Raw genomic sequence first — 13,977 nt, 5'->3', positions numbered from 1 at the left:
TCCTACTAATTCTTTACTAATCCTTTCACACAAATTCCTATTGATTCTGACTAATTATTTCCTATAACTGTTGTCCTACAATCAAATCTCCATCGGTCTAACTATCAAATCTCTATCTGCGTAACTATCAAAACCCTATAACTAAATGACAAGAATTTGGATTACCCAATAATCCGATTTCATATAACTAAAATGAGAATAGAGATGAAAAGACGGTGAACCAGACGAGTAACCCAGCCCAAAATTCAACAGACTCCTATTTGGATCATTAAAGCAAGTCTTCAAACTACAAGATAGATAGCTTCAAATGTTTTCAATTAAAAATATTTATCAATATACAAAACTTGTGTGACAAGCCCCTGTTTGGTAACAAGACTAACAAATATCAAGTAATATGCATATAAGGAACACCTATTACTCAAGGCAAAGAAATACTATTGGCGGATACCAAAAAAATTCTACCATACTTGTGTGGCCCACCTAATGAGTTGATGGACAGCATCATGTAATTTTTAAATAGGGAGAGAAACCTGATGCACTGCTTACTCATCCATGTATAGAAGTGACTGTGGGATTAGAAAAAGTCATCAAACAAAAGCTTCACTTGTATAACTGCACATTCTTATGGTTTTTCACAAGCAGACTTGGCTACATACTGAGAAATCCATGCCACCGAAGTCCATGTCATCTCCAGCTGTGAGATACAGAAATAATCAGATATCTAGCACAGAACAACGAATAAAAATGCAACCTGGCATACAAAAAAATACATAAAAGGTTAAGTGTTCAAGATTTTTTTTAAAAAAAGGGGGGGTGGACAACTTACATTTGTGTTCTTGCTCTTCATCTTCATCGACCCATTGGTTCCAGTCTACTTTCAAAAACACATGAGGCTTCCCTTCCTGCTTTAACAGCCTACTCCACCATTTCTTCTCTGCTTTTTTCACAAGGTAACATATATTCCTCATCCCAAAAGAAGGGCCTGTAGCATTTATCTCATCACTAACCACAACTCCTTCACAAAAAATCAGAATAATAACAGATCTTGGACGTGACAAGCATGAGAATCAGTCACCTGCAATTTCACTAGGCCCGCTTGAAGTGGCGAGGCATAGCCAAGCTTCTTTGCAAAAGCATTAGCCTGCAATAAAAAGAATAATTCTGCTTAGTGGTTTGCATTGAAACTACACCCCAATAACTATGCTTGCTCACCCTTTGGGGTGTGCATCTGATAGTTGGCTTGGGGGTCAATATTGGGTGGAATCATGCTTGCATGTGAGTGGTGTCAATGTTAGCCTCTGTCATGGCAAGTTCAGTAAAAGAGAGGGTTGATGTCCAGTGGACAGCCAACTATAGAACTTTTGCCAATATATCATTTGAAACCGAACCATGAATTGGAGAAAATTGAGATGATGATGATGACAGGAGACAAATTGCAGATACAGATGTGCACAGTCCCAACACAGATCCTACAGATATGGATTTTAGGGTACATTGCTTTGTTAAGTTACATGTTTACATACCTGAAATTTGAAAGTTCGGCTAACAAGGTTAAGACCAAAGCTTACGAGGTGCTGAAGAGGTATAACAGTGTGCTGCAACAAATGAGAACGCTTACAAATCAATGCTTTCAAGAAAAGAATAGAAAAATGAAAAAAAGAAAAGAAAAAAAAAAGCTGGAGATTAAACTGTTCACCTTGCAATTTCAACCAACAGCTTGAACTGTGATATCATCCCCATGTCCATAGATTTACATGTGTTTACATATGTAATTATGGTAAAACCTAACAGTTGATATGTGTTCAACTGCAGTTTGTACAACTTTTTAGTGGTTCAACAGACAGCTCACAATGGTTCAGACAGTTTTTGAGTTCAAGTGGTTTGGATCGAACTTGTGAAGCAGGCCATACACATCCACCACCTGACAAAGGGCCACAATAACTTATCTCCAAACCCACTTCATTTATACATCATACAGCCTAGCCTGCGATGAGCTCAACTACAAGCCACATCCAACAGAAAACTTGTAACCGCAGCAGCTACTGACCCGATTCATCAATATTTATATTTTACATAACTAACCAAGATTGGTCACTTCTCAATGGAACCTGCAAGGGAGACATTATTAAGTGATTGCAACCATACCAAAGTTCAATCCCATAATTAATGAACCTGAATAAAAGGAAACCAACTCAACTCTCGCAAGACATTGGCTCATTTGATTTTCTCAAAACAAAAACAACCAGATCTCTGGAAGAACAAATGCAACCAATATATTCAAGTACGTTGGTAGAGTAAGGGTAAAACCAAGATTGGTCACTTCTCAAGTCCACACATATAAAATCATGTTAAACTACTTCTAATGAGATCATGCGCTAAATTTACTGCCCAATTGGCATAACTAACAAACATCTCTATTTCTCTACTATATATAGCACGAGTAGCTTTGGACAATTTTACCAATGCAATTACTCCTCTGAGAGTCGTGACTCGTGAACCTTGGGTTTTAAAAGGACATTGGAAGTAATTTTGAGCATAGAAGAGGGTATTTAGCTCATTGGCACAGTTTTTTTTTGGGGTTAGCTTGTTAGTACACACCCCACTGTCAGTACACACTCCACTGTTAGCCACCCCCACAAGCATCATAACACTTATCATAGAGATCCGCTGTGGTGAATATTATTTTCAGAAATAAGGTTGCTTACATGAATTAAGATTTTCATATTGTAGGCCTCATTGAGACAACTAGCCCTTCATCAGATTGTAGGCCTCATTGAGACAACCAGCCCGCCCAAGGAGATCAACCATGCTAATGCTCAACCCTTCTTTGTCTAGAATCTGGAATCTGGATTGCTCCGAAAACTATTGTTTCCTATCATATGTAATTACCAAATGCTTGACTACACAAACTTGGTGAAATTCAAGACCAATGAATTATGAGACAAAACTCAAATTTCCAATGATTTGGAGATCTCCTGCAAACATAACTATAAGCATGAAAAGTTACCGTAAGGATGCAGAAAAAGCGATCTCTGATATCGTCACCTTTAAGTAGCCCACTTTGCTACAATTGTGAAATATAATGGGCATAAGATGCATCATTCATACCAGGAAGTTCACAAATCTGACACCATTCAGCGAACGGATGAGAAACCTGCAGCATTTTAATGGACATCATTGAGAAAAGTAACAAATATAACTATCTACCAGCTGCTTAGTGATTGTGCCCATAACAGATCGTTTTGCAAATAAATGGACTGATTATATCTTTTCCCTAATCAAGCACCAAAATTTTCATGTGTGGCATGATGAACTTCTTTAACAGTTTAGGATGTGTTTTTTTTTTTTTTTGCTACCAGCAAAAACATCTAGTTTACCAAAACATTTAGAAATCGGGTCATATGCGTACCATTACTCCCTCAGACTACAAAACAGAACCTAAAACTGAAACACAACAATCTGACAAATCTCAATAACGTATTTACTTCACTCCATGGAACCTAAAATGACATCAACCATTCTGCGACATTTTCTGTTCTCCCTAGCGGTGCTGGGAATAATCAAAGCTTAAGGGTTGCTGATAGAAGGGCGCCTGAAAAACAGCTTGTCTGAAATGCTCACAGGATTGTGCGTACATCATAGCAGGGCTCGGCCAGTGAAGATAGACAGGATCCCTTGGAGGCTGGTTCGATCCAATGGTACAGAAGGGGTTCATGACTGTATTCGAGGGCCTGTGGTTCATGGAAGCTTGGGTCCCTGGCAACTGACCCAACTGGGGATAACCAGTTTTATATTGAACAAAAGGGGGATGGAGCATGGTAAATGGACCTGAGCTGAAATTCTGATTGTGCACGAGGCTCCTAGCATACCTATAGCTTACACAAGAGTTCTACATTGAAATCCTACACTAGCAGTGCTATTTACAAGTAAACTCGGCACATTCAAATCGTTGGCAAGACAAGAAGGGCTCATTTCCATTCCTTAGTTGTGATTTAGATTCTGCTTACAAGGTGGATTGGTTGTGCTGGAAAAAAAAAAAAAAACACTAAAACTAGAACTAGATTTTGGGTCTCCCAAATGGGACTTAAATGATGTTTGGTTCCATAAGGGTAATTATCAAATTTTCCATAATCAGGCCAGCTATAGTAATTTTTAATTGTGGGAATACAGAGTCTTAAGGATTAAGAAATTCTAGTTGTGTCCGTCTCTCAATCGGATTAGAATCAAGATCGTTTACAGTTTGGAACGATGCATCTAAATGCACAACTGAATTACAAACTCGATGCGTCCCATCTAATCAGGAGGAGGAATGAAGATTAGTGATGATTACTAGCATTCAAATGAGGAAGTAGCCTATTATGTTCAATCAAAGTCTGGAGGCTGGTTCCTCTACAACAATCATAGAAAATTTCTTGCAACTAGCTACATATGGGGCCCATCATGCTGTTTGTATGGAAACCAATTATCCAGCAGGCTCACCTACCATTAAAATGGGGCAACACAATAATCAAGCCAATCCAAGCATCAGATGGGCCACACAATAGAAAACAATGAATAACCTCCAAAAACATCAAATTCAAAAATTGACTCACCTGATGATTAGATCACCTAATTTTGAGTTTTCCCATTCTCACTCGTGGGGTGATCTGGCTGGACTGATTGATGTGTAAATACTGGCAAGGAATTCTCCTAAAAGAGAACCTCAATGTAGTGCTAACAAAAAATATCAAATTCATCATATCCGCATTATTTAGAATGATAATGTCAATTCAATTCTTTTTTCTTTTTCTTTTTTTCCATTTGTCATTAGAAACAACCATGGTAGAGGGAGACCAAGAACTCTATTCTCTCAGCAACACATGCTGGAGTGTATAGTAATGCTGGTTTTAAAATAGTGTTTGGCCGTGTTTGGATGGACAAGTGATGACGAATAGAGTTTAATCAAAGGGAAAATTACCCAAAAGTAGTTTTGGTGCATTTTCTTATTTTGCAATTCAATTCAATAGTGCATCTAAGTAGAAAGTTCTTAAGGTAGTTGCCTTATGATGTCACTAAGCAGTTCTGTTTAAATGGGCGCAGAGCTGTGCTAACATTTGGATTGAATGCACTCATTGGGAGAAAGAAGGCAAATCAAGATCCAAAAGATACTCTTTCCATAGGCAATTGGAACCCATCAAACACTCGTGCTTTCATGCAGTACATCCTCTCAAAGGGGCAACAGATCGACTCATGGGAATTCGGTAATCATAATCACAATCTCAGCTCTTAAATTGAACAGCTCATGTCTTAATTTTTTAAAATTAAGTTCTCTCTACTTTCACCTGTCTTCCTCACTATGATTCCGCTTCCAAAACTATCTATGCCATTGTCTGCTACAGTTGATTATAGGCAATAGTGTTGGGCAACACAGTGAGCTGCAGGCCGAAGATTCGAAGTTGGAAAATGTGGGAACTCGAATAGAAGCTAATCAGGGTTCTGCATGAACCTTTGAATATCCAACCCCATCCGCAGAACAACAGGCAAGTCACTGCGTATGAGAACAACAGGCAGTTCAATATGGCCATTGAGTTATGTCCCATTTGCATATATCATCACCAGCATATCTTCTGTTGTAGGCAGAAGGATTATTTTACAGCTAAAGTGAACTTCATTTTCTACTTTAAAGCAATGAACACAATAAAGAACTTCATTATGTGAAGTGTAGAACGTGAGGGAGAACTTCGATGTGTGTCCATTAGCATTCAAAGCAAAACATTGTCTAGCAATTGTCTTACAATATTACAAGTTACTATGACAGTCAAATGAAAATGGTACGTACCAAACTTCAACAAAATCAGGATGCAACAATTTAATCATGCATAGACATTTATGACCATTCATTTCCAAAGTTACCACATATAAGATGCAATAACGGCACAACCAAGATTTGCAATAAAGGAAATAAAGTATGAAACATGGATTCGCTTGTGTATGACAGTTACACTTATACACTTACGCATATGGGTACATGGGAAAGTGTCAACTAATTAGATGGAGAAATATTGTATAAAAGATATTTAAGGAACATTCAAACCCAGCTTACGTACATTCCTAACCTGCTCAAATTTGAAACCCCACTCAAACTCTAAGTATCATTTATAAGACATTTTAACCATCATATAAAAGACATTCAAAGGACATTCAAACCATCACAATGATAACCATCATATTGCATAAGTAACCATAATGTGCTCTAAAATCACATGACTATCAGGTCTCAGAACCAGCTATAATGTACTAAACAACCATCAATTCATCATTGATATCATCAACTGCACAAATATCTGCTACCATCTTCAGAATCTCTCTTCTCAGTGGCTGCAACGTCTAAGATTGCTTTACACTCAAGCACAATCATTACAGCCATTTCAAAACCTGCCAACAGGTAAGAAGCTATGTGAAGCATATAAAGTAAGAAAGTTATAGAGAATTAGAGTAGTAAATATAAACGAGCCCTTGAGATGAGATTGAGCAAGATCTCACTGTTGAATTAACTCTTTTATTTCTTTCTACATCTTCACAACAAAAGGTCAGGTCATCCATGTTTAGGCCATAGAAACTTTGGCTCTCTAAATGCCAAATAATTTTGAATCCAAAAATCCAAAAATTGGATTTGAATTTGAATTCTGCAGTTGAGGCCTTAGGAATTTAAAAACCCAAAATGAAAGTTACCATTTTCTAGCATTGGAGAGCCAAATTCAAAGAAACAAAAACAACCAAATGCCATTTCAGAGTCGTCTTCCAGAAAGAAAGGAAAAAAAGGAAAAGAAAAGAAAAACCCACTTGAGTTCTTTGAAATATGCCAAAATAATTATCTAAAAAGAAAAAAGAAAACTGTCAATATCCAAATAGAAGAAACAAAAGAAAACAAGACCTTCATTCGATCAGCATCAGACAATGGTCTGGCTAAGACATCTTTGTTCGAGAGTTGAGTTACAAAATCAATGACTAGAAGTGGCTCGATAAAAGCAGTCGACGACATATCTGCAACAGAGACAATTTCTTGGTAACAAGAAAATTTTACAGCATGCATTATAATATGTGGGTATTATATAATGCAGTACTTTAAAAGTATGTATCCATATTGCAAATTACATATTATACAACAAGCAAGGCAGCAATATAAAGTGCAGTACATATTGCACATGGTGACCCAGACTATTATGTGGACCTAATCATAGATACACCATAGTGCCCGATCATGGGCCTCAATGCTTAGTCCAAACACAACTAAAAACAGGATGCACTCGAGATAAGCCATCTTACAAAGTGTTTCTTAACTCAAACTAATTCTCATTCCTAGTCCTCCCAAAATGCAGTTTTTGTAGCACAGCCATAGGACCACATGAAACAACTGGTGGACTCCATTATGCAGAAACTGCTTCACTATTGCGGTATTATAATATGATTACTATGCACTGTCCAGAGGACTCTTAAGTCTTAATTAGAGAACTCTTAACGGCAAGCCAAAGCCTCATAATATTTATTAAAAGACTCAGTCATCCAAAAGCAATTTAGTGGACTGAATTGTTGGAAATGCAATAAAAGAAAAAGGCATGGGTAGCCAAGACAACATTTAGTCCTAAAAACATTAAGTAGATAATACTTTCTATTTGAAGCAATCAGATGCATGTGGGAGACGTGATAAAGAACCACAAGGGTAGTGGAGGGGTGACATACAATTAAAAAGAAAAGAAATATGACTTGTGTCTCATTCCATGTGCTTGTGCCTAAATGTGTTTAATGTTGAAATCATCATCATTCCCACCACTGCAGACACACCATGAAAAAGAAAAGGAATATGACTTGTCACTCATTCCATGTGTCCAAATGCATTTAATGCTGAAATCATTATCATTGCCACCACTTATCCAGTGTTATTCTACAGCATCAAGTTTAAAAAAAAAGAAGGAATTACATTGAGATCACCTCCAACACACCATGAAAAATTGGCAACAAAATCAGAAAAAAGCACCATAGAGAGGGAGAGCTAGATGAGGGATGTTCATTTAAAAAAAAATAAATCAGAATTAAGGTCCATAGAAAATGTAATATAACCAAATGTGAGCTGAATTGCTTTTAGAGAAATCATGTTTCAACCATACTCAGAAAATCTAAAAGGGAAAATAGATTAGAGGCAGATAGATAACGGATTGTCAAGGATACATCTACATCTATAAACAACAATCTTATATCACACATACACACATGATAAATACTTGAGTCTGCATCTATAAACAGCAAGTAAGTGCAAGCTCCTCCAAGGATTCTTCAATCTATAACCGAGGCAAAACAAAATTCATTTCTAATGATGAATCAAGTTATTGTTTCAAGGTGATATTACCATGGAGGACAAGTTCATCGATGAGATTGTTGTAATACTGCAGGCCTTTTGGGTTGACAACTCTCCGTCCATCTGTGTGTAAATGGCCACAAGAACCAAACAGGAAGTTTCAGCGATGCATCCAGGAAATTGAAAATTGAATCAAACTAATAGTTTACATACCAAGAATTAGCGTAGCCTAGGATATAAAAAAATTTGTAGGCATCTAGGCCCATCTCATGCATTAGGTTCACAACTTTATTGCACCTGATTTTCTTCCTGCTTATGAAATGGGTTGGCCTCTAGTTTAGGTTTTGAAACATTGGTTTGTATATGGTGCAGATGTTGTGTTAGTGAGTCTAGTTTGAGATCATAAGAATGTTGTCCATTGTGTAAGACCCGTATCCTAGTCCGTACTGTTCCGTCGAATCCCGCGATCCTTCCTGTAGAATTCAGGCAACCTGTGACCGATAATCAATGTTTGCACACGACCCTAAGTCGTATCCTGTAGAATTGAGTCGGCTTTATTCGAGACTTGTACCATTGCGACCGCACCGTTGCCGCGGTTCCAACGCGGTGACTCGTGCACCAATCCGATACCCTGCAGGGAGATGTGGGCCGGCGTTTAGTTCAGGAAAATACCGCGCGTTTGCAATCCCAAGAGAATCTCTACGACATGTCCCATCAATCAATTACTCCATCAATCAATCAATCCCATCAAGGGTCAAGTACACCATCACCTCACACCCATCCCCAAGCAACCCATAAGTCAAAAGTTTCTTACACATCCCATACCCTTCTTACATCATCTACCCCTAAAGTCAACAAAATCCTTACACACCCATCCCTCTCTCCCATCTATTACTCCATCACCCATCACTCTCTCTCCTTACATCCCATTCTCTCTCTCATTTCTCAAAACACAAAATCCCAAGCAAAAGAGTGTGGACGTCCAACACTTCTAAGGAGAGAAAAGTGAGTTGTGTGGCCCACTTTTCCATCCCAAAATCTCTCATCCTAGCCATTCATTTCCCATCTTCTACCGTTAAAGTGAAGCACAAGGAGACCGGCGTTCCAACGGACCGAGAAGATCGAACGGTGGGTGTTTATTAGGATAAATTTTTCATGTTGTGATGATGGGCCAAGTGAGGCTTACCGATTGATGGTGTGGATGTCACTTTAGACCCTTGATGTGGCCGATGGACCACCTTGATCCTCATGATCATTCCATGATGGGGCTATTTTCCATGGACCCCATCATGATGTTTATTTCCATGTATGGATAGGGTCATCTAGACCTTACATTTGGTGGAGAAGGATCTCCACCGTTGATTTTCGATTTGATGGGCCCACGTGTAATGGGACCCACTTGATGTATGATTGAATGCAAGGGAGGGCTCATAGTGGCGGAGCCCTCCATCATGCGTGTCTCGTCTCTCTCTCTCTCTCTCTCTCTCTCTCTCTCTCTCTCTCTCTCTCTTTCTCTCTTTTTCTTTTATGTGATGATATGTCCCTGTGGCCCACCCGAATGGACCCCACTATAAGGCATGTATTTTATCCCAAGCCATCTATAGGTGGGGCCCACTTTATATGTATTGTGTCCACACCATCCATCATTTGGTGGCCCACCTGAGAAAGCCCACCATGTTACGTGTGTTATGTACAGACCGTCCCTGGACGTGAAATGAAAACACAAATATGAGCTTGTTTCAAGCTCTTGGGAAGGGCCACTCATGTAAGCCCCACCTTAATGTATATTTTTAATCCAAGCTGTCCATTCCATTCCTTAGACCATTTTAGGCGTTGAGCCGAAAAATGAAGTTGATCCGAATTTCTGGTGGGCCATAGCATAGCAAACAATATTTTATATCGTTGAAATCCACCCTATTGTTTTTGTATGCCAAAATATATTGCATATTGGGCTTGTTTGGCTTGTCTTGAGCCATGGGATGCAATGGCTAGGTTGGATTCACTTGGATCCGACCCCACGTATGAAAAACCTCCCAATCTCAGTTTTTTTTAAAATAAAATAAAATGAAATCAACAACAGCAGCATTGCTGCTGCTGCTATCAGAGAGAGAGGACGCATAGGCGTCCTGCATGTTGGCGGACGACTAGGGACCCACGGTCCCAGCCGTGGGCCTCACCATGATGTATGTTGTGTATCCACATCGTTCATTTGGTGGGCCCCATTTAGACAGCGGCCCCCCCTCAAAATCAGCCTGATTCGAAGCTCAGGTGGCCCACATCATAGGAAGCAGTGTGGATTAAACGTCAGCTGTTGAAACCCTTTTTCTGGGTTGCAGAAGTTTTGGAATCAATATGAAATTTGTTTTTACTCTTCATCCAGGTTTGAGGACCTTATCAACGGGTTGGATGACGTATGTTAAATGACGTATAAACATTATGGTGGGCCCACGTGGGACCCACAGTGATGTACGTGTCCCCCCCCCCTTATGTGTTCTATCCACACCGTCCAGGGGACGGTGTGTGTGTGTGTGCATGTGTGTATGTATGTATGTATGTATATATATAATATTGTATGTATATACTATATATAAATTATATATTATATTATATATAATATACATGATGGTGGGCCTTCATGTGGACCCCCACCATGATACTTGTGTTGCATCCAAATTGTCCAACCATTTTGAAAGCTCATTTTACAGACTTGAGACTAAAAATAAGACAGATCTATAGTCCAAGTGGACCCCACCTTGGTATATATATAAGGCCATAGGATTAGGCCCGTCTTGATGTATTATGGCCCGTTGTTGGGGCCCACTTGAGTATAGACATGGGGCCCAATTGGTGTGGCCCATCTGATGTACATAAGGCCCATGTGATTAGGCCCATTCGATGTATTTGTGACCGTTGTTGAGGCCCACCTTGATATGAATGTAAGGCCCATGTTATAAGGTCCATTTTGATGTATTCAAGGCCCAGGGGTTATGGCCCATTGCAATGTACATAAGGCCCATTGATGCAGCCCACTTCATTTATATAAGGCCCATATGAGACGGCCCATTTGATGTATCTAAGGCCTATGGGTCGAGGCCTAATGAGATGTATGTAGGTCCATTGCAATGTGTGATTCCCTACAGTTTATGTAATGATATTTTATGGCAGGCCATGCCTTGGGAACAATGTTGGTTTGACGTCCACATTGTAAGTACAATGTTGGTTAAATGTCTGCGTTGTAACTCTTCTTAGGGCCCATTGATAGGCCCATACTTGTTGATGGTTCACCACTTTGTAACATGCTTAGTATATCTCTACGATCCATGCCCATACGCATCATATGTATGCTTGATATGAGGAATGTTTGATCATAGCATAAGCCGTTGGGCTGAGACATTTACGGGACTCCTTATAAGATGGAGTGCCCCACATGAGCGCGTGGCACGCGCAAGATTGCTACATGACTGACGGTGTGACTCATGCATTTCGTATTGTGTGTCGTGATTCACTGCATGCCCTAGCGACATCAGGGCGGTGGCCTCCACAGGCACATCGTGGATGGTCGTATGGGATACCAGAAATATTGGCTCTAGCATTGTGGGCACTTAGGATGTCCTTCGGTGAAAATCCCAGAACCTTTTTGATACCAGGAGATGCTCCAACGTCTAAATCGAGTGGATACATGAGCGCCCGAGTGCCGAATACCAGTAGGCCGCATCTCCCACTGTGTCATGGTCGGTTGGAAGGGGGTGTGGCCTTATCCGCCGGGTAGGTATTGGCAGACTACTGGTCAGGCGGATAGTGTAGTCTCTTCCACTTGCTTGACTGTGCAGCTAGGGAGGAGGCAGTCAGTGTGAGGTGTATTAGACCCTGGTGATATACAGAGAGGAACTGTACTGATATGTGTACTTGATGAGTATTGGCACGCTTGCTTTGTATCTCGCATATGACAGTTGGCTAAATAGGCCTCGCATCGCATGGCCTTGGTATGGCCGATAGCATTCATGCCTTGCATCACATAGCTTTGGTATAGTTGATAGCATTCATGGACTTACCGCGTATTTCCACATTACTCTGATATTGTACACTTGACACTCGCCTTACACACACTTTCACCACCCTCTAAGCTTTTTATAAGCTTATGCACGATAGATGCGTGCAGGTGGCGTTAGGTTGTAGCAGCGTTGAGCTTTGAGCGTGCAACCGAGCTTCTGGAGTTTCTGTTACTTTCATTATATTATATTTCTCTTTCATACACATTGTACTTAAAGTTTTTGATATAGTGGATATGTGGTAATGTTGTTTTGTGACTTGGTTATGCTTGTAGTTATGCTCCATTACAAAAAAAAAAAGAAGTCATACTCAAAATCCTCCTAATAGGATCCTAGGATCGGAATCTGGCGTATGGGCGCTCGGAGCTGAGAATGGGGTACTACGGAGGCTGTCGGCAACGGATTCGGCGATCGGGAATTTTGTGAGCCCGTTTTCCGAGTTTGGGGCATGACAATCTGCATTAACACCTACCCTTTGACTGGTTCCAATCAACAAGCCTTCTCATATCCTAGATTGTTTGGGACAGAGAAAGGAACAACATTAAGCAAATTTCAGTTTCATATAATGGTTGTGATTTGCACAGAGTGCATCCAATCCACTTCTTTTTGGATAACTTCCAAGCATACAAAATACATATAAATGATTGTTTAACCAATAATTGCAAGAATTATTTGCTGAAGAAAAATTCAGTAGATCTTTAAAAGAATGAAAAAAAAAAAAAAAAAAAAAAAAGAAGAAGAAGAAAAGAAAAGAAAAGAAAAAAAAAAAGAAAAAAAAAAAAAAAGAAAGAAAGAAAGAGAAAAAAGAAAGAAAGAAAGAAGAAACTCCTGAAGAAAGGTCAAAGATATTTGCAAGCATGCACCCTACCTTGTTGTTGATCATATTGAAGGACCTCAATGTTGAAAAATGGCATCTTAACATTCAGCAGTTTGAGATTATTCTTTCCATTGATAATTTCTATAATAATAAATATTATTATTATTATTTTGATAGGTAAGTTGGTTTTGAACCTGAGACCTCAATGTTGAAAAATGACATCTCTATCATTGAGCTTAAAGCTCAAACACATCTTGCCTAGCAAGAAAAGCATCAATCACCATCAAAGCTCTCCTATAAACAAAAAATAAAAATAGGGTTGATACCTGCTATAGTTGTAATGGGTTTTCTTCCTCGACCATATAGTAATGGTCATCTATTACACTAGGATTAGATTCAGATGACTGTGGTCATGCTTTTTTATGCCATTTTCGTTTAGCTGCAACCCAAAGCCTCTCCTCTCTTCTTCTTCGATATTGGTCGTCATTGCAGCAGGGGCATGGGCTGCCATTAATGTTGGCATAAAACCTCAAAAAAAGAAAAGAAAGTAGTCGACCACTACCGGTCTTCAATACCAGCGACAATAGCCTCCGGATGGTGTCCCCTATTGAAAGCCTTGTCATTCTTTCATCGCTATGAGTAGATGCGACCATGGTCGATGACTCCATTCAATGGGTTTTATAGAACCCTTTTCTTCTCACCTACTCTTTAATGTCCTTCACACCAGGATCAAATTCAGATGACCGTGGCCGTGCATTTTTTACGCCTGCTAAGGTTGA

The 13,977-nt window shown here is 39.5% G+C and overlaps 2 long non-coding RNA genes across 2 annotated transcripts; both read right to left on the bottom strand.

Annotated features, from left to right (window-relative positions):
* Positions 1-242: 242 nt before the first annotated feature.
* Positions 243-1,515, bottom strand: LOC131240257 (uncharacterized). Its single transcript, XR_009168684.1, has 3 exons — positions 1,076-1,515; positions 827-982; positions 243-694 (listed from the first exon to the last, which is right to left on the bottom strand). It is a non-coding gene; the product is annotated as an uncharacterized LOC131240257 (long non-coding RNA).
* A 1,842-nt stretch (positions 1,516-3,357) lies between these two features.
* LOC131240256 (uncharacterized) lies at positions 3,358-5,203 on the bottom strand. The gene is made up of 2 exons (XR_009168683.1): positions 5,092-5,203; positions 3,358-4,689 (listed from the first exon to the last, which is right to left on the bottom strand). It is a non-coding gene; the product is annotated as an uncharacterized LOC131240256 (long non-coding RNA).
* Positions 5,204-13,977: the final 8,774 nt, after the last annotated feature.

The sequence above is a fragment of the Magnolia sinica genome, chromosome 3 (assembly GCF_029962835.1).
Source record: "Magnolia sinica isolate HGM2019 chromosome 3, MsV1, whole genome shotgun sequence".
Taxonomy (NCBI): domain Eukaryota; kingdom Viridiplantae; phylum Streptophyta; class Magnoliopsida; order Magnoliales; family Magnoliaceae; genus Magnolia; species Magnolia sinica.
The sequence above is the reverse complement of the archived record's forward strand: the minus strand, read 5'-3'. Positions and strand labels throughout refer to the sequence as shown.